The sequence below is a fragment of the Cygnus atratus genome, chromosome 2 (genome assembly GCF_013377495.2).
Source record: "Cygnus atratus isolate AKBS03 ecotype Queensland, Australia chromosome 2, CAtr_DNAZoo_HiC_assembly, whole genome shotgun sequence".
In the NCBI taxonomy this organism is placed as follows: domain Eukaryota; kingdom Metazoa; phylum Chordata; class Aves; order Anseriformes; family Anatidae; genus Cygnus; species Cygnus atratus.
The window spans coordinates 40,784,042-40,805,787 of NC_066363.1; the positions used below are offsets into that span (position 1 = coordinate 40,784,042).

The 21,746-nt window shown below is 44.2% G+C and overlaps 1 protein-coding gene across 5 annotated transcripts in view; it reads right to left on the minus strand.

Moving 5' to 3' along the window:
* Window positions 1-21,162, minus strand: part of THRB (thyroid hormone receptor beta) — a 165,192-nt gene extending 144,030 nt beyond the window's left edge. For 2 of the 5 annotated variants that reach the window (XM_050708565.1, XM_050708567.1), the window contains exons 1-2: window positions 21,065-21,147; window positions 17,696-17,822 (exon numbers count right to left, since the gene is read on the minus strand). The gene's annotated coding sequence lies outside the window, so the exon portion shown is untranslated. Of the gene's footprint in view, window positions 1-9,196; window positions 9,285-9,327; window positions 9,438-17,695; window positions 17,823-21,064 lie in introns of those variants that run through there. The other 3 variants (XM_035556357.2, XM_050708564.1, XM_050708566.1) reach the window with 3 other exon arrangements.
* Window positions 21,163-21,746: the final 584 nt, after the last annotated feature.

Consider the following 21,746-nt stretch of genomic DNA (forward strand, 5'->3'; position numbering starts at 1 on the left):
GTATAAAAAAGAGTAACACCAGCCATTGTTTTTTCTGACTCGATTAAACAGCCTCCATCCAAAACTGCAAAAAGCATATAACAAACATGAATCCCCAAAGATTATCCTCGATACAGATAAGCCCTCTTTTAAAAACTCAGCTCAGCAAAAGTAAGTGTTTAAACTGTAACTTCTGAGCTGCCCATCTGCTTTCCCCACTTAGCCCTTCTTTCCAGATGGGAAAACAGGTGAGGTCTTGAATTACTCATATGTCGCTCTGTAGTTTTACCCACACCCTTCTTCCTGTTACACCATCACCCAAGTGTTGTGAAATTTGGATCTCCTAGCAGAGATTGCAGGTCTTAAGCTCCACACAGTAATAGGTAAATCTCAGTCCTATTCTATCTGAAGCCTTGCAACATCTGCCAAGTTGAGTCTCTCAAATTCTTCCTGTATACTGCTCTTTCTGGGTTTCAATATTTTACTCTTCAAGAAGACAAAATGATACTGATGTTTTCATAAACCTAATCTGCAAATTGTTTCAAACTCTTTTAGATCATATTACTTTACAAAGCAAACAGTAATATTATATTGCTCTCATTTCTTAAAAGCAGCCTGGCCTAGAACTGCATAGGGCTTACAGTGCATTTGCTTCTTCCAGCTACCCATGTTCACCAATGGCTTTCATTGACTTGAAGAGGTCTTTGCAAAATTATGGGATGCTCATTCAGAGCTATTTAAAGGGGCAAGACCTACAACAAGATTAGGCATGACGTACCAGGAAACCCTTAGCAACAAAACATTAAAAAATAATAATAAATCAGACTGTAGATTTGATCTTTTAAGTTTCCGCTTACAAGTGGTAAAGCTCTTCCTTTAAATACCTTTCCTTCTCCATCATTTCATTAATACAGCTGCAGAGTTATGATCATCAAAATGGACTATGGATATATCTACACAGACATGCTTTGAAGAGACTGAGCTCAAGTTATAACTTGGCATGGAGTTGAACATCCCAAAGGGGAGCCCAAGCCTTACATTTTACTGCGTGTTATACCTGCCCGGACAGCAGGCACCATCCTGTCAACAATCCACTTCCCCTTTGCCCTCCACCTCCAAGGTGAACTGCTGACAAGCCTTCCTGCTGGTCTTTGCAAGTTGAGGAAATAAAATATGTAAAAAATACTGAGAAATTGAAAGCTTTTAGAAAAAAAAATCAGCCTGCAGTATTGCTACAAAATACGGGTTAAACTAACATGCACTTATGTTTCAGGCACAAGTTTGCAGCAGCTGCTTGTGGATGTTCTCAAGCTACCAGCAAAGGTAAGGAGATGTCTGGCAAACGACTTGGCTGCCAGCCAGTGTCCACAGTGGTCCCCACTGGGATGCCTCATTAGACAGTTTGGTAATGGTAGAGGGAAGATTGCTTGATTTCAGGTTTTGTGGCTACAACTATACCACTTTCTTGCTTTAAGAATTTGGGTTTCTCACTGGAGAGAAACATGTAACCCAAGAAAAAGACCTCTGGAAAAGCTCTGGAAGCCAAGCTGGGCAGCAAAGGTCAAGGGAGAGGGGAGGGCAAGGGTTCACAGAGTAGTTTGCTTATGTAAATTTGGCTTTTTACGCTTATATTCCTGTGAACAAAGCATGATCAGAAAATTACTCCTAAGCTCAGTCAAGTTCTGGCTACTTTTTATGCCCATATGACTCTTTATATGGGATCAAAGGTGCTGATCTTGAGCACTGGCTCCACATGTGCAAAGGCAAGAGCATGAATTCTGGTTCTAAATTTGAAACAAGCTGGCAACTTCAACACGTGCATGGAAAATATGTGTAGGACATTTTTATAGTCACAGAGCAGCTCTAGTTGTTTGTGTAGACAGAAGCGGTAAGATTTGCTCTCTGTTATTTTGGTACGAATTCATAATATTTTTATTGACTTCCCTGAACTTATTATAGGCAAGACTGGTAGACCAGCTTATTTTTAAAGTGTGCTCTACAGTTCTTATCACATTGATCTATCTTAAATTATTTATTACTTCACTCATGCTCTAAACATGTGAACTGAAATTTCCCATATCAGACTGTCCATCCTGGGATGAACTTTTTCGGAAAGCTTCAGTCAGAGAATGGCTGTGACTGGAAAGCACCCCTGGAGACCATCTAGTCCAAGCCTCCTGCTCACCCACCTCACGCCCAGGACCGTGTCCAGTAGGGTTTTTACTATCTTCAATGATGGCGATAGCGCAACCTTCTCTGTGCAACATGTGCCAGTATTCAACCAAAGTAGTCTTGCTATTTCTGTGTAAGTACCCAAACGAAACAGCTGTGGTTTTTGTTTTTTGTTTTGTTTTGTTTTTGTTGTTGTTGTTGTTGTTTTGTTTTGTTTTGTTTTTAGGTCTATATGCAAAACTTTAGACTCTGTCTTTCAACTACTCGAGTTCTCCTATTCCTTGGAGCAGAACTTGTAATCTGGCAAGCAAGGCCAGTATGTCATGAATTAACCCGTTATTCCTGTGAAAACCTAGTCATAAAGGAAAAAAAATGGAGAGAGGGTGCCAAAGTTTATTTGTGATCCACAGAAACTTTACAAGTATTTGGGAAAAAAAAAAAATTGTTTCATTCAGCTTCTTGAATTTACCAGCTATCAGGCATTTCAGAAGACCTAAAGACATCTGAAAACAGAAGAAAGCACGCTAAATACACACGTTTCTCCACATGCATAGCTCCATGCCAGGTAACAGGCACTGTCAGGAAGCCATTGCAGAGCCTGAGGGCAGAGGTATGGTCCTGGCTGCAGAAACAACTGCGGCTGGGGCTGCCCTGTCCCCAGGAGAGCCCCGTGCCACCGGCAGAAGTTCAGCGCCTTGCAGCCAGCTGGCCATGTGCCTGCCCCATGATGACCCATGGACTGCAGCCCTCACAGCCAGCTGGCCACATGCCTGCCCCATGATGATCCATGGACAGCAGCCCATCAAACCCAAACAGACTGGCACAAAGAGAGGTCCAACCTGGCACACTGACCCCCCAATCTGGGGCTTGCTTGTCCCTTTGATTTCATCAGACCAGAAGTGTGGCCTGGACAGGGTGGAAAGGCTTCATCCATGTCACATTGTCTGGTTTGGAGCTACAAAATCCCCTCAGCAACAGACAAGAAGTGCTGCCAAAGCCTGGTGACCGGGCTCTAAACCTTCCTGTCTCTCATGAGAAAGGTAAAGGAAGGGCTTAATAATGAAGAATTTATTATTATGCAGTTGTGGGGAAATGCTCAAACAGTCCACAACCACAGCTGACAGGTTCGATCCCAGCCACGTTTGACCAGAAACGGTGAACACTGGCAGCAGGCAGAGCTGAGCCCCAGCCCATGGCCTCCTCACCCACACCTAACTTCCTAGGACAGTGAGCACTTATGCAAAACAAAAGAGGGTTTTCTGATGCGAGGCCTCTTGAAAGCATCCCAGCAGCAGATCCTTCTGCCTCACAAAACACAGTGCCACCATCCACTCCTTGGAAAGGACCCTGTCAGAGACAGCCAGGCAGTGCACGTGCAACCCACTTACAACACTTAAAATGGCTTACAACAGTTGAATGCTAAGCTGGAGAATAAGGTTTGATACCTTCTTGGTGGACATCTTCTAAGTGATTTTCAACTCAAAATTCACATTAATCAGTGACATATTATGGTTACATGTGCAACTCGCAGTCACAGACCACATGCTCCCCATATTGTACACAGCCAACTGCACTTCTTGGGATCTGTTGTTCAGAAATTTTATAGATTGAAGTAATGTTAATAGGAGCTGTAGTTTTCAAACACAACTATCACTACACACTAAGTACCCTGAATAGTGAAGCTGTACTGTCCATGGACTCTAAACCTTAATTTATCTGCATGTTCTCAAAGATCCTGGAATGAAGGCTGCATAATCAACCTTAATTCTAGTATTTCTTTTCCTTAGTGCTTGACATTATAACCTTAATAATCAGTAACTTATGCAGTTAAAGAGATGATCCAAGTCATCTGGCCCAGCTAAGCTGTCACATTCTAGTCACAAACAGCACTTCAATAACCCAACTCACTTCAGCAAGTCACATCAGCCAAACGGTACAACATAAATTGCATACAGTTCAACAGGGCATACGAAGTACTCTGTGTTCCAGATATAATTCCCTGTATTTGTAGAAATAAAATTATACATTAATATTTAATGAAAGTACTCATTTTGCTTCAGAAAAGAAATTTGACACAAATGCTTTATAGGCTAACACTCCTTTAATGCACATGTGCATGTATATTCTGGATTTACACAAATACAACTGTACAAAATCTTTCCCTGTTTACCTAAGCAGATAATGTACATCACCTTATCTTTTTTTTTTATTTTTTTCAGATAATAAATGCAGTATGGAAACTAATACACATGCGTTAAAAAAGAAAGCTTAAGATAAACCGTTCCATTTTCTGAAGCCACGAACAAAGTCACTCTAAGCCTTACACAAAATGCTACAGGTCCTAACTACACTTGAAGCACCTTGCACACAGATGCACCCTATTTTTTAAAAGTTGTTTGATATATATTAAAATTGAGAGAGAAAAAGAAGTAAATTAATAAACCATGAAAATATATGTTTTTTAATCTAAAGCTAGAAAACAGATGGTATGATGTCATGCAATGCCAATCCCACCTGTCAAGAGTGGCAAGGAAGTAGGCAGATGGACCAGGAATGACAAGGCTGTACTAAAGGCCAGAGGAAAAAACAATGCTAAGGAAGAAATGCCTCCAATTTATTAGTGCTCATTCTTTTTCTAGGTAGGAAACCAAGCAGCAGTAGCAGCAGCACTCCATATCTACTGACATATAGCTCGGCTGGAGCATCTGGCAAGTAGTGGGCATAGATGGGTCAAGGGAAATGATGCAAAGTCATGGATGGGAGGTGCAGAGTTAAAAACATGCTAAGGGAAGCCAAGGTGCAAGACCAAGAGGGTGGAAGAAAGATGTGAAGGTCTGCACGAGAGAGGAAAAGGCCCAGAGTTCAAGAACACTGTACAGCTGTAAGTAATAAGAGCAAACATGTCATGTGTGACACCACGAAGCAGTCTTGCAGTGGTGATGAAAGTAGCTGTTCTAACCCACAGAAATATACTTTTCTTGTTAGTATTTTTAATACAGATGGTTTATCCATATGTGTGTCAGTAAGATATCAATTACTGAGCAACTGTCCATTGATCCAACAACTTATTTAGTTGGAAAGTACTTCTAACTTTCCTCAAAGAGCTCCTTTCTTTTCTGACACCAAAACAGTTCTTCTAAAGCATATCCTACAGCCAAGTAATGTTGCCATACCTGTGCATTGCAGTTAACTCCTACCAACTTCCATGAAGTAATCCAGAAGGCATCCAAACATCAGTGTTAAAATAGGCAGAAATAATTAATGATCTCCTCTCCAAGTTAAAAAAAGTACGCATTGTGTATGCAGACGTATAAGTAATCTGGTTCTACATGTGCTAACTTCACTCCCTCCTCACCCAGCAAAAGAAAGACTTGCATTTTGACTCTAAATTCACTTCGGGAAACACTGATCTCCTTGCCCTGTTTTCTACCTTCCTATTATGCAGCTTGACAATTGGTCCTTTTATTTCTTCCCATGGAAAACAGAATCCTAATTTATTGGGTTTGGTTCACCAGAGGACACAGAACAACTCTGTAATCTAGAATGATTACACTGCTTTCATGCATATAATCTAATTGTAACATAAGAGTATTTGCCATTTTAGTTCATCAGTAAAAATTACACTTCTATATACTAAAGATATGTGAGGACATACAGTAATTTTTTGAACTGCAGTTTATTACTTTATTCTCTGACTAATTCATTGGTTTATGTTTCACAGGACCTTTAATTTCTAATAAACTACAATAGGTTAGGATAAAATGAGATTTTTATGATCAAAAGCATTCCGAATTGGATACACAATTTAATATTCATATTTTAAAAAGGCATTTTGTTTGCTTACAATTTCATCCTGCCTAGTTTCAGGCTGTTGCACACATCTTGGCAATATGACCATAAATTGAAAAGGTTAACAACAGAACCAACTTTTTCAATCAGTCTTTTTACTAGCATTGTCCCCCTACCACAGCATGATTAAAGTAGTTGTGATGAGTAATGGAAACGATGTCATTCACATGTTGTGAATTAAATGAGAGAAACAACTTATGCAAGATTCATTTACTTTATTCAAAATGTCATCTCGGACCACAAACAACTGATGAAATAACAGAGAATTGAAATACAATTCTTTAATCTTTACACAGAAATTAAGTTTATTTATAGTCTGCCCTTCATTTTCATAACAAAGCTTCTTGTAATACATGGGTTACTTGTTTAGTTATCCCTGTAAAATATGTAAAATCCCAGCTCATCCCAGAGAAGACAGAGTATTCCTCCACTGCTCAATGACAAGTTCAAAAAGCATCAAAAGCAGTATGGTCACGCTAACAGCTATGTTGGTTATTCTGCTCACTTCTTTGATGGGTTAAATTAATTCAAGCAGACCCCCAGACTTACATACCTACACTGCACTTGCCAGTACAGACTTCCACAAAGATTCGGGGGCCTTTCTTCAGGTAAGCAGATACAAGGAGTACCTTCACAGCCTAGCAGGATTCTGCTGTTGCAAACCTGGAGTTACTGGACAGCATTCATTTATTCAAATGCAGCCATGTAGGACAGCATCTAGTACTGCATATGCAACCACTTCCAAAATTTAGAAAGGAGGGGACAAAGATGAACAGTGGAAATACTAGGGAAATCTTTCCTGACTGGCCCCCTCTGACAAATTTCATAAATTTAGATCCTGACCATACACTCCATAAGCCAATGCATCTTCTGCCTCACTCCATGTGGGCGGGAGGACAGCCCTCAGCATACCTCCTCCCTTCCTCCAGATGCCAGATTCTCATCTATTTTGGAAATCCAGCATGCAAAAGGACACGACAGAAGAAATAACACATATCCGCATTGCTACTCTGCACCCTGCTCTACAGCTCTGCCTTCTGCTATGACAGAGATCTCCAATTAAAGAGCAAAATTGTTTTCCTGGAAGAATTAGCGCTTCTCAAGTCTGATAAGGAAATCCAAGACATGAGGACCCATAAAAATTGTGCTACCTTCCTTCTACTGGCTTCCCTCATCCCAGGCTATTTACCTGAGCTTCTTCATATTCATGCCTCTTTTGCCTTCCTCAACTTTTAGTAATAAGCAAACCCCAAATCAGTAAACCAGAATATGATGGAGAAGAGATAATGAGCTCCAGAGTTTCCTTTTCCAGCAAGCCAAAATTCCTGGTCTCACCCTTCCTGTAGCAAATGAGATTCTTGCTGGAGGATGTCCTGCCTCAAATCAGGTGGCTTTTTTGAGGTTTCATCTCTTGATTCCCTTCCAAACAGAATCAAATTTCAAGACAGGCTACATTAGACAATAAACTCTGACAATCTTCCATGATTTAAGTTTAGTAATCCTTCTCCTCCCTGCTTTTCTCTTGGCTGGATTTTTACATAAAGCCAAGAGGAAAAATCCTGCTCATCATCAACAGGGAAGCCAGGAGGATATATGTCTACCACAGGTATGTGTTATTCTTAAAGCTTCTTTAAGAAGCACCAGTATCTGTTACCACTTGCAACTTTCTCCCCTCCACATTAAAAAAAAAAAAAGAAAAAAGCAGGTAACAACAGTATAGTGAACAAGGGAAGTACAATACGCACATCAGAGAAAGCACGTCTCATGACTTCAGATGTTCTACTGCCATTAACTCTTTGAAAAATACCTGAAGAAACCTGTCCTCTGGGGAAGCAACCTTCAGTGAAAGCAGATTCACTTTTTCTAAGTCTCCTACTTTGGGGGAAATTTGGAAAAAGCATACACAGGGTCCTCACATAAATGGAAATGATCGTATAATAAAATTAATAGCACATCCTACAAGAGGGTGAACCCAAGCACCAAGCTCTTCCTACTCAGCAAACTGCAAGAACGTTCCCGCAGAGGAGAAGGAGAAAGCAAAACAAATTTGGCTTTATATAATGACTTGGATACGCAACGATTCCAAAAGCACTGACAAGTTCAGAGGAGACATGACGTGCACGACACCAGTTCATGCAAGACTTGATCCAAACCCCCTAAAATCACACGGGGGGGGGGTTTCCATCAACTCTAGCAGACCTTGGTTCAAGCCATTTCAGCTCTGAACATCAGAGCCTGTACAGCTAAAAGCTGACACAAACCGCATCGTTGCATCCCCCCTCTTGCAGGACAGAGCCATGGAACGACTGCACTTCCTCGGGACCATCACGTGGCGCAGACCTCGGTTTCACCGCAGATTGCTCCATCGTCAGCGAGCAACAGGGGAGCGCACGGACTCACCCGAAGGCCATAATTAGCTGAAGGAAAGCTGAGGCTATTTCAAGGGTCCCGGGACTGTTACGAAGGGTGATTTAGAGCCGGTTAGTAGGAACATAAATAAATAAATAAAAGTCTGGTGAGGAAGGAAGTAGGCATATCCAGTTTCACAAAACGTTTGTTGTTATTGTCCCTTCAACAGCTGTTCTAGGAGAAAACGAAGGGCTGTGCTTCCCACTGACTTAGCCCAGCTTCTCTCCACGATCAAGTCGGTTTTAAAAAGGTTATATGTTCAAGGATTTATGTGACATACTGTCCAAAGTAAAGGAGGGAACCCCAGGCTCCCATCGTAAGGCAGCGCCACTCGCTCATGGCATTGCACTGATCACAAAAATGACATCCTTACCACGGAAATTTCTCATAAACAACAAACCCTCTGCTCTGCCTCTTCTCTAAGCTTTATTCCGAAGCCGGAGCTGGGGAAACAGCAACCAGAAGAGCCCAGCGCACTGTCTCGGCGCCGAGCCGCGAGAGCGAGCCGCACCGCACCGCTCCGCTCCGCGGGGAGCCCCTCGGGCACGCCACGCCCCCCCTGCCCTGCCGGTGCCGTGCCCGTTCCCGGTGCCGTTCCCGGTGCCGGGGTCCCGGCTGGCCCCGTCCCCGGGCTGGGCAGAGCAGGTGCTGCCGTGCCGTGCTGTCCCGTCCCGTCCCGTCCCGTCCCGGGCAGCCTGCCGGCCTCCCTCCGCGCTCCGCGGGCTGCCGTCCGGGGAAGTCGGACGCAACTTCACCGGGCAAACTCTCAGGCCCCCAGCCCCCTTACCGGCTGCCTGCCGCCGCCTCCCCGCCGCCGCCGCCGCCTCAGGGCTGCGGCCGTGACCCGGCTTCCCCCCCTCCCGGGGGTCCGCGCACCCGCCGCGCTGCGCCCCCCGGCGCCGCCCGCCCGCCGCTCACCTCCGGCCGCCGCCGCCGCCTCGCCTCGCCGCGCCTCCGCCGGCCCGCGGCGCCCTGCGGCCCGGCCTGACGCAACGCCGCTTAGCGGGGCTGCGGGGGCACCCGCGGGGATGCGGGGCTGGCCAGGGGAAAATCCTGCCGTGGCGGCCGGGCACACGGCGAGGAGGAGGAGGAGGAGGAGGAGGGCTCCGTGCGACCGGAGGCTGAAGGCAGCGCAGCCTGCCAGCTGCTGTCCTGCGGGCACCTCAGGCAGCAGACACACGGCCGAGGGGCTTTCTGTGCCCCCGGTGAGGGGACACAGCACCACAGCACGACACCGAGGGGTGCGGGTGGCCATGGGGCACCTGGGGGCTCCCCGCTGCGCCTCCGTCTCTGGGCTTGGGGAGCCAGCCCCACGGGGAGCAGGCAGGGATGAGGCACCTCAGTGCTGGCCTACACAGCTGGGGTGGTTGGGTCTCACAAACGTGTCACTGAAAGGTTTCTTCCTGCTGGTGGCAAGTACGAGGGAGCCATACGTTGTGTGACCTGTGGTCACACTCGGAAGGATGTGCTAGGAAGAAGAGGGCAGTGCATCCCGACCACCAACCGGTCCATAATTCGTGAGGTGGGGAGGGAAGGGGAAATATCTAGGGTCCCACTAGCAGCTATCGACTTGGAAGGAAGATGGCGGCTGAAGGCACAGGCGTGATAGCAATAGCTACTTGAAAGAATAAGATCGGTTTGTTTTTCCTTGAGGAATTACAGGAATATTAAACCCTTCTTGCAGTTATAAATCATTTAATGCAAATCACTTAATCCAAACAGAATTTTTACAGGCTCATGAGGCTCACTCATTTTGCCAAGAGTGAGTCATGTACAAATAAAATGAAACCAACAAAGAAAAGAACTCTCATACCATGTGTATGTGGGTGATCCTTTGAAAAACTTGTAATTATTTTTTAACTCTACCACAGCCAGGAAGACAGGTTTGTGAAGAAGGAGTGAACGTCGATAACTGAACTGCAGCCCATCGGCATGCAGTTTTTCCTTCACCTAAAGCCATAACACAACAGGTCCCTTGTCAGCCCGACAGCAGTAATGGCATGACTAATGCTTCAGCAGCCCCTGAACACCCGTGATTTCAAACCAAACTGTGTACTGACATACTATGGAAACAAAAGACTTTTAAAAAATGAAAATAATGCTAAGTGATTAATACTTGGTAGAAGAATGCAGTAGGCAGTTAATCCCTCACTTAAGGGTTAGTTAAGGACATGAGTTAAACTTCATTCTTCGCTCACCATGTCATAAATACGTGCTGCTAAACACAGAGCACACAGTGAGCCAGTGGGGCGGTGATGCACTGCTCTGAAATGACTGAAATGTGGGGACACGGCATCACGTGACGGTGACAATACGAGCCCTAAGTTGTGTCATCGTCCCCGTCACACGAACCGCTCCACACCACCATCCACTGACGGCAACGGCAAGTGCTTGCGGATACCCGACAGGCACAACGTTGTAACGCCTTCTAGTGCTGCTCCCCGCAAAAGACAAAACATGGTTAGGAAGGGATACATCAGTGTCTCAAAGCGCCCCGCCAGCCACTGACTTCGCAGCTCAACACCAGGACATCTCTACTCCCGGTTCCTCACTCAGCTGCAGCCGTTCCACCTGCCTGGCCAGAGGATGTTACTGTGCGTGGACTTCAAGTCCCTCGCAGGCAGTAGGGCAAGACTGGGGGAAGCGATGGAAGGGGACCCAATGGCATTTCAGTGACAAACGAAGAGGCTGGACATAGGGTAGTGCAGCCGTGTGGTCTGGACACCAGTGAAGCAGAGAGCCCCAGATTTAGGTGATCCAGGACCCTAAGCCCTCTGTGACGTTATGACTAAAAATGGCCGTAGCCATTTTTACTCCCAGTGCATCAGTTACCTGTGGGTCATGAGTTCGTTCCCAAACACAAGAGGCAGAAACTTCCCTCAACATAAAAGCAAGCTAACGCTGACCTCTGTAAATGACCAAAACCTGGAGCAGAAGCGCATATGACAAAATCCAGTTCTGAGGTGAGCTGGAAGAGTATCCGCAAATCTTTCAAGGCATGAGGCTCTTCTCAATGAAACAGTACTTTTTCTTTTGCATTTTAACATAAAGAAAGTACTTGGTACCTTGGTGGATTTCAGCTTTTTATTCCTATTTACTTTTCATCATAAGTATTTTTTGCCTGGCTTCCAAACCAACACATTGGGGGTGGGCAGGCAGAGGAGAACTTTAGTTCAGCTGGACTTTCTAACGGTAATGGATGTCTTGAATCTACCATCAACTTGCAGATTTCCTTCTTACTGGTTATTTGCTTGTTTTGCCCTATGGATCTTTGATTTGAGATTGGCTGCTTAGCAAATCCGTTCGTATACAAATGGATTTGGAAGTATTAAAAACCTCAACTGTTTTTTCTTTGTTGCTTTTTTTTGGTTTGGTTGGTTGGTTTTTGGGGGGCAGCCATTTATTTGCTTATCCACCAGCAGGCAGATAGCACAGACCAATAGAACAAGACAGCAGCTAAATCACATGGCCACCGTTATCTGGTGGACAGGGGAGCCCCTAATCACTTGCTTGAGGACGGTCTTACAAAACATTCAGTTTTCCCTACTATTTGCAATTTTCCAGACCTCTCATTTCCTCAAGCCTCTGAAATAGCATGCACCACAGTGCCTGAGAAAATGGAGTTTGAAGACAAGATCAGTTACTGTACAGCAGCCCAAAGCTTCAGTAATTTAAGATTGTTGTGGAGTCTTCTGATTAAATGAGAACCTTACCTTTTGGCAAAGAAAATCCAAATTGTTTCATTTTAAAAACCTTACAGTGAATGTGGAAATCAGGGAAGCATAATTCACATTTTGGACTACCAGGAGTGACTCACCACAACAAAAAGCATCCCATGTGGGTCCCTCTTTAAACCATTAATGACCAGTGCTTATACATAACATCTAAACCACCAGGTAGTACTTGAATACAACGACTTTAGAGTAACTTCCATTTATTATTAATGATAGCTGAAGCCAGTCTGCTCTAAATGCCATGAAAGACTGAAACATTTTAGTGGTAACCAAAGGTATTTGGCCAACATCCTATAGTCTTTGTGTGGGGCAAATATCCATTTACTGTAAGAATTCAATACTAAACCACTAATGCTATGTATTGTTTAACTGTAACTCTTTCCATCTTCGATTTCCAGTTTACCATACAGTGCAATCTATGTCTGTTTCAAAACTTCTGGGGAACCTAAAAATAACCTAATGAAATAATACTTTGTTTTTGCACAGACATCCAATTCCATTCTATCATCAGAATTCAAAGGGAACCACAGCAGATGTGTGAGAAGAGAAGAGACGTATGAAAATCCAGGCAAACAGAAAAGAAAAATAAATAACAAGGAAGAAAGCAAGTGAAATAAACAAATCTAGAGGCACAATCTAACCTCCAATACACAGTTCACATCACCACACATTTCAACAAATATCCATTTTTGATTTTGCATGAAAAATCCAGCAAGGGATTTTTTTCAAGCTATTCAGGGATGCACATGGCACACAGGATATTAATGCTTAGTCCACAAAACCAAATGAACAAGGGCAACAAAATATGCATGGAAAGAAAAACAGCAAGATTAAGTTATCACCAAAAATTTTTAAGATCTGTGTTTCTAAACTGCAATAACAAAGTATTTGGGAAGGCAGTCTGAGCTCTCCTACACTGAAGCAGGCTTCCAGACTAAATAGGAATTTGTGCATATTCTCCTTTTTTATTGCAAGAACTGTTTTACTAAAAAAGGCTATTTGGACTGTCATCAAAGGATGATGTGGAGGTTCAAAAAAGTTCAAAACAGACCAGACAATTTATGGTCAATAAGTCTATCAATGGCTAGTAAACATGATGATGCAATCCAGTGAAATCTCTGGCTCAGGAAATTCCCATAACCTCTGACTGCCAGGAGTTAGGAAATTCTACACTTATCCTATTTCTTCCAGTCTTACAGTGAACATCCTCTACTTGTCAGCAACAGTCAAAGGTGACTGGGCTAGAAGGGCTACTGAGTAAACAAAAATGGTCATTCATCCTTATCTTCTGGAGAAATAATCAAGGTCATTCTTGTGCTGCCACCTGTGATGACAATTTTTATGACTCCAAATCTCACAAAAATGACAGTGGGCCTAGTTGGGATTTCATAAAAATACACAGCAGAAGCTGTACTAATAAACTAATATTAATTTGAAAAAGTAGATGACAAATGACAGGCCCATTAGCTCAGATGTGTTGGTCTCCCTTCATACTGAGTGGAACGGACAAAGGATGAGACTGGGACAGTAGTGAGGACATCCTGTCAGGCGAGAAGAAACACCGTTTAACTGACCTGCAGAAAAGTCTCTAGTTTGAAATGGGTGTGACACCACCAAAGCTTTCCATACAGCTCCCTTTCAGTGGTGGATAAGGGACATCTCCTTCAACACGAATCAAAGCAAGCATGAACGCAGCTCTGTAAGAAGGTAAAGTGGAAAGATGGCCAGAAGTCCTATTGAAACCAGATCTTTTGTCCCAAACCACTGTGGTTTCAGTTAAAAGATTAGGGCTTGGAAAGACTCCTGCAGTTGCAATAATTATAACTGGGTTACTTTGAGGGAAAGCTAAAACCCGCTGGGTAGAGGTTTGATTTTGGAGGCCTGACAGAAGCAAGAGCTTAGGAAGTTCTCTCGTTCCTAATCTAAGACCATTCAGACCTCAACTACCAGGTGTGTGGGGGGTTAATTGATGGAATGAGCAGCTCGTCGCATTCTAAATCTACGTGTTATTTGTAATTGAGCATTACTATGGAACACTTAGCAAGAAACATACAGATGCCAGGAAACATAAAGTGATAAAAACTAGAAATTTAGATTCAACCTTTCTGCTAAACTCAGAACAGAACTTAGAAGCCTGGTATCTCTTCTCTGGAGAAAATCAGGACATCTACTCATTTCAGTAAGTGAAAACGTAAAACAATGCACTCTCATCTTTCTACTTCATTCTCCATCTCTTGCTTTAACGATCTTTTTCTAAGCTTTACTTCAGCAGGCCTAAAACATGGAATGAATGAGCTCAGTTTACTTTTTCATCCCGAATCCAATCACAGTTGGATTTTTTGAATAATTTAGGCATGTAGTTTTCATTGAAGCATTTTGGTTTCCAAGTTCTCTTCAAAGGTATGGAAAAGAAATATTACCATGGTGCTAGCAGAAACGCTATAATTGTATAATACTGTAATTCTGTTATTTTAGAATGCCTCTTGCCATTTTTTACTGCAAGCGTAGCACACAGTGTAGTATATATACCTGCTCGGTGTAGTGTGTAGAACTGGCACAGTTCCAACAGTCCTATTTCAGTAAATGCCAATTTAAGCAAGATTTGCCTGATTTACAAGAGGAAAGCGTCTTCTGAGTGTGATTATGGGCTTCGTGTTGTGATACTTATGCTAATAGTGTCTGAAAAAGGAAGCAGTTCCTTCCCCTAGAACACCTGATCTGCCAGGAATCCCCAAAGATGCTTTGGAGGACAGCTTGAAAAATCTCTCTGTAGAACCTGCCAAGGAGGAGTCAGTCCTACCTGAGTGAAAGCTCTGGCTGTTCAAGTGACCTTATGCAGCATAAGCTTGCTGAAGCAGAGTGGCAGTGATACCAAACGTGCGTCAATCTTTGCAGAGGAAAGTGCTTCAGTGAAGGCTTAGGTTTTACTCCTGAAGAGTAAGTACAGCAAGTCATCACACAGCACTCTGTGTACACATCTATTGGCAGAAACCACTACCTGAACAGTGGCACCAAGGAGGCATGAAAAAATGACAGACGTAATCATTTCCACTCTGAATTCACCATGCAGAAAAGAACATAAATGTAATTGGAGGACATGCTTTTCATAGTTACCTGGTCAGCCAAAACCCAGTAACATTAAAATTAAAAAGCTAATTATGACCCCAATGACAAGTAGTATGTAAACAACTACAGATCCTGCCTGGTGCACTCAGACCCACGGCTATGAACTCCTGGAACAAATTAGAAACGGGAGCTACCCTAATAGCTGGAAATCTCTTTTCTTTAGGATACATCTGAATGAGCAAAACGTGAACAAACAAGCAATGGATGAGACAGATAAGTAGCTAATTCCAACATGTGGGAACCTCCTGCTTGTTACCTTATCCACTAGTGTCAGCCCTCTCTTCAGAAAAAAAAAAACAACAACAAAAAAACTTTCCATCAAATCTATACCCGTGTACCAGGGAAATGAACAAATTAGAGATGTGCTAAAACTGGCTGAACAACTTGCACATTGCTTTTTAATTATCTTTATAAAAATGAGAGCTCAGGGAGGAGTTGAGGATGATTAGAAACTGATGACTGTATGCACTGCCTGATTTTCCTTCCTCCAAACATATCACTTCATTTCTTTACATTCACTAGTCCTTCAGACACATCAATAGCCGTTACTTGTTCTTTCTAAAGACTTTTTAGAAAGCTGGCGCTTACACTTTTAGCACCATAAAGAGCCTTTATGGTGCTAAATAATTTAGTAATTCACCTTTGAACAAATCTTTCTAGCTAAAACTAGTTTCTAATGGTCTAATGATTTTTTTAAAAACAACAATTTGAATTTTGCCAAAAAATGTAATTATGAAGCAAAATGAAAGTGTTTCTCAATCCTGTCCATAGAATTCCTGGTACAATGTAATAATCACCTGAAGCGAGGGGATTCTCTAGAAAGAAATGTACATTTACAGTTCATTGCAGTGCCATATTTCAGCCTTCAACATTGAGAATGCCCATTAATAAAACAGCACTCATTGGTTTTCTAACAATGCCAGTTCAAAATCTTCATTTTGGAACTCTAATTGATCCTTCAAATGAGCTTTATTAATCATTGACAGAAAACTGGCAAAATCCTGGTCTGTACATTGGCGACCTTCCAAAATGTCCAATTAGGTCAAATCAAGAAAGCTCTAGAAACCAATTACAGAAGCACTTCTAAGCCAAAACAAAACAAAACTTACAGTATTCCGATTCAACTGCAACATTACAGGAAAGGAAAGGGAAAAAATCAAACCAAACCCTCAATCACAATCTGGGTATGCACCTGAAAATACCACCTCCATAGAAAAGTGCCAAAGAGCCGCTTCTTGAACCACATCAGATAATCGTATTTGCTCACAGATTTTCTTTATCAGTGTCATAAATGTCACTGAGTAGTTCACCAGAAGGAACAGTGCCAACCTGTTCCTTTATATGTCAAGCGAACACTGGCTCCCCTTTAACATTTTCTATACATCTCGTCTTCAGCACTGTAATTTCGCATGTATACCGAGTCTTCACCTTTTCATGAGTTTCGTGAGTTCTGTACCTCACCTGCACGTTTGTACATTAACACATATGTTGACAATACGATAAAAATAATCTTGGCAACAACAACAATAGCCACCTTTATCTAACTTCTCAAGAATTTGATCTCTGCTTCTGCAGGACTACTGCATGTACAGCCATAGGTGCTGGTGGGCTGTTTGAGGTGCAGGTTGCTGCCAATCCTAATCCCACCACCCACAGGTAAGAATTAATTAGGACTTGAAGATGCCAGAGGGAGGCAAACCAAACAAAAATAGCATTTTAATTAACTGTAAACAATAATTAAAATTCTGCATTATGTTTAGCATCTGCACATTTCTAGACTGAGTGCAGTAACTCTAATCTAATGAAATCATACAGCTAAATCCCAGAGGACACGACAGATTTCAGATCCTAAGTATATCTCCTATTGTATCTCAAAACAGCAAATAATTCATGCATCCTTATTGTGAAAACCAATAATTAAAAATTAAAAAACTAGCATGGTAAAAGAACCAAAATCCATATACCCTGGCTAGACCAAAGGAGAACGAAACATGCACCCATACAGTAAAAACTTTTAAGTTTTCCATGCTAGATATGCACTTGTTCTGTAGTTTCATATCAGTGGCCCCACTTTACTAAGCTTATTTAGTTAGTTAGTTTATTGTTTATTTACAGTTCCCTTTTATTTTTTATTAACTTTTTTTTTAATTAAAAGGTTATTAACCTGCCATTATACTAAGAAAATTAAGAAGGTTACTACAAACTTTTTGTACTCCTAACCCTGTTTAATTACAATGTTGGCACAGACCCACTAAGTTTCTTCCTATCAATTTTAGTTACTCAGTTTTCTCTTCCATTTGGTCTTCAGCCGGCTAGATTACAAATTGGATCTCATCAATTCATCTTCACGCAAAGTATTATATTCCCTGAACTCATGCTGGAAACGGTCATTCAGAAATCAAACTTCTCAACAAAAATCTCCTTACCTTTTGTCAGGAGGACAGGTAAACTTCCTGAAGTTTTACTTTACCACGAGCTTGATCAAAGGTAACCACCAGGACCTAGCCATACAGAAGAAAGGCAAGGGTTTCTCTTGCGCCCATCTCTAGAAACCTAAAGGAAAACATCTGTCTGAAATAGCCACATGGCTTCTGTATTCTGTCATTTTCCAAAAATGGCTAGACTGAACCTCTTAACATTTATTAAGTACAGCTAAAATGTTAATTCACAGAAGAAAGATAACAAAATCCCTAATTCCATTAATATAAGGCACTCAATTTTACATTCCTCAAATCTCATTTAAATTATAGCCACTACACAATTGCACTATTTTAGCTAATATGCTGAAAGCTTTGTGTGGATTCTCTTTCTTCCTCCCATTACTTGTTCACTAATCCATTAATATAAAAATCCAAAAATGTTTGGAAGATCTGGTGCATTTCCAGCCCTCTTCCAGCTTGAGTTTCATAGCTTCCTCAGGTTTCATAGGTTTCATGTATTCTCCCTGACATTTTACTAAACTGCTAAGTACAGAAGATTAACTGATTAGAAATTATGTAATTAATGTTTTCAGTTGCAGCGCGCTTTTTTTGAAATGCAAATTGAGGAATTGTAATGGAAGTATTATGAACGTCGTAAGGCACCAAAACCAGACTGCTGTGTATTCAGAAAACCAAGGTCAGGCCTAAATGTAAGGTCTACATAAGGATGTATCCTTATGTAAGACTACCTCTTGTAATGAATGACTGCCATTATTTACGACTGATTGCAAGTACTGCTGAATTGCTTTGTTGACCTGGAGGGCTTAGGAAGTTTACTACAGACATTTTGTTTTTCTCATTTTATTTATTTATGCCTTTTCTTTAACTATCTATGCATAACTGCAACACTTCACTGCTTTTGTCTTTCTGTAAAAGCTTTCCTCAGTTTTTCCTTTTTATTTTTTTTGATGGCAAACATCACATTTAAAGTTCTACATCTGCTTTGGGTGCATGAAGAAACCAGAGGCAGTAATTGCCTCCCCCATTCTTTTAAATGAAATTCTCATTTTTCTGAGGCGTGGAAGGCCCAGGTTGATAAGGGGTTGATAAGGGCTCTAGAGTGCCCGGGGCTTTGGGCAACGCTCTGTAACATACAGAATAGTCATGTACATGCTGTTGTACGTGAGCTTCTGAACACCAGCCCCTATCACAGTTGCTCCTTCTCGTTGCTGATACCTTCCACTAAATTGCCTCTGATTTTTTTTGTCTTTCTTTCAGCTGTACAGAAAATCTTTACTTCCTACGAGCACTCCTGGCTGGCAGTGCCTCGTGAGGGAGTTTCAATTTTTCCTCGTTAACTTTCTTGGCCTCCCCTCTGACATTCTCCAACTAGGGCAGACACACCATTCCGTATCAGCTGTTTTCTCCTGCTTCATCTTTTTCACTTTCCTGGAAAATCAGCCCTAAGAGCATTCAACAATTTCTCAGGTTTCTCCAGTGCATCTTTGTTTGCCCAGAAAATAAAACACTAAGATCTCAGGGTCTTATCTGGTGTCCACACAGCAAAACTATCCCACGAGTCCCTAGGACAGAAATTCGGCAACCCTCCCTCCCAGACAGAAGTCCCCAGGAAGATCGGACACAGTTCAGCTACCTACTGATGCTCTGTTTCCCACTCCCTTTTAGCCATTCTTTTGCATGACTTTCCTACAAGCTGCTTCTCTTCTGGGGTGGTGCTCTGGTTGATCTCCAGATCTGGACGATTCATGTGATGAAAATAAATTTATCATTTTCTCCTCCCAACCTGCCTCTTTTGTGTTTGACTCTTCTAACTCCAGTCAACTAACTCAAATATAACCTGAAAATTTTTATCTTATCTGGAGCACTTATTTTTACTGAAAGGTTTCCACTATTATCAAAGACATTTCATTGGATTTCACTTTTTTCCCCAACCTTTTTTTTGCTTAAAAGTTTTCCATTTCAGCTTTTTCCATAAAAACAAAGCATTGTTGCATTAGCAGGTTCCCATTCTTTCCTTCCACTAGGCCTCATTTTTAAAAGATTTCCTTTTTAAATCCGAGACAATATGTCTTTCTTCATTTCCCTCATATATCCTGATACCATTTCCCAAGACTTTATTGCTAACAATGCCTTTTCATTTGTCCTGCTCAAGTTTTATGTCAAGTGCTCAGTATGAGTTTATACTAGAAGCTGTATATTTTCATTTTATGTTTATTGATGCAATGGAAAAGACCAAGACCTTAAACTTTTCCAGACCAACAAGCTGTTCTGCTTGGAATTGTTAACCAAGTCTTACTCCTTTTGGAAATCCTGCTTCTCAACATAGACCCTGCTGGCTTTTAATGACGTTATCATCTTTCTGCTTTCTCTCGCTACTTGTTTAGTCTCCCAGACCCCGCGCAGTATTTTCTTTACAGCATACTCAGTTTCTGGGGGAAAATATGTCTCTAACACGTGAAAGAGCGCTGATGTAGCTACCCTACAGATATGTCTGCAGTGCTTTACTTTAATCGAGGCTCTCTCTGCTTTTCACTCTCTCGCACCTCCCGACTACCCCGCGCACAAACCAAGCACGCCGCCCAGCTCAGCAGAGCTTCCCTCCTGACAAGTCGCCTCTGAACACACAGCGGCATCAGACCCCAAAAAGACCTCATTTTCTCATCAAGCACCGCTCCTCTGGTCACAGGGCTGAGGCACAAGCGCGACACATTTCTTTTTTGCCCAGAGGTGCCTTCCTGGTCTCATAAAAATAAATGAGCCTCTCGGTTCCTTACCGAAGACATAGCGAGAGCGGATCCTGCCTCTCGCAGGCAGCGGCGCTTTGCCGCTGTCAGAGCGAGCGGGGAGGCTGTGCCCCGATGGAGGAGGACGCCAGACGAGCAGCCTCTCCTCAGCTCTGCCACCTGTTGCCCTGGCACTCGGGATAAGTTACTCCGCATCCCTGCCTCCCGCATCGTGCCGAGCAAGCACCGGGGCGCCCGGCTGCCTTCGGGAGGCCGGCGGCGCCCGCCGGGCTTAAAACACCGGTCGATTACCCTCCGTAGCCACGAGCACAAGGAACAAACAGCGGTACCCCACACGGCTCCTGCCTGCCACCTGCGCCCGGGGGCCGGGGGGAGCACGATGGGGCCCGGGGGCACCCATCGGGGCGCCGGGAGGGGACCAGCGGCATCCCCCAGCCCACCGCGCCCGGAGGACGGAGGGGAACCCCCCGACCCCGAGCCCGAGCCCGAGCCCGTCCCCGCGGGGCTCCCCGCCGGCCGCCGCCCCCCGTCGGAGCCCCCACCCGCCGCCCCGGGGGGCTCCCCCCGAGCCCCGGCGCCTCGCCGCGGGGCCCGGCGGGGCCCGGCTCACCTGCCTGCCACCGGCGAGCGCCGAGCGGGAGGCGCCGGGGCGGCTGCGGCGCTTCCTGCGGCGGGAGGCGGGCGCCGTCCCCGGCTGACCCCGCGGGGAGGCGGCGCGGGAGGACGCGGGGAGGGAGGGAGGGAGGAGGGAGAGAGGCAGGGAGGGAGGGAGGCGGCCGGGACGGGCCGAGCCGGGCCGGGCCGGGCCGGGCGCCCGGCGGCTGCCGCCGTGGCAGCGCGGCCTGGCGCCGCGGGGCCCCGCGTCCCGGCCCGGCGCCGCCGCGGGGAGGCCCGAGGCGCCCGCGGTCCCCGCGGGGAGGGACACGGAGGGACCCGGCCGCCCCGCTGCGCTCCGCTCGGCAATTAATTAATTAATTCATTGCGCTCGGCGCACGCCGGAGGGGCTGAGGCTGGTGAAGGAGCGCCCAGGCGGCTCTCGGGGCTCCGAGCCGCGTTCTGCGGAGCCATCCGCGCTGGGCGAGCGGGGTCGGGGCGGCGGGCTGCAGCCCCGCCGAGCTCTTCGAGCCGGCCCCCGGGGGACACCGCGTCCCTCCCCGTTCGCAAAGGGTTGCTTCTGGTTCGGGTTTTATTACTCTTTCACCGGTGGCCGGGTGCAGAGGCTCCTCTACTGAGCACCCAAAATCCACGCACGTTTGGCTTACGGCTTTTAATTAGCTCTGGAAATTACACCT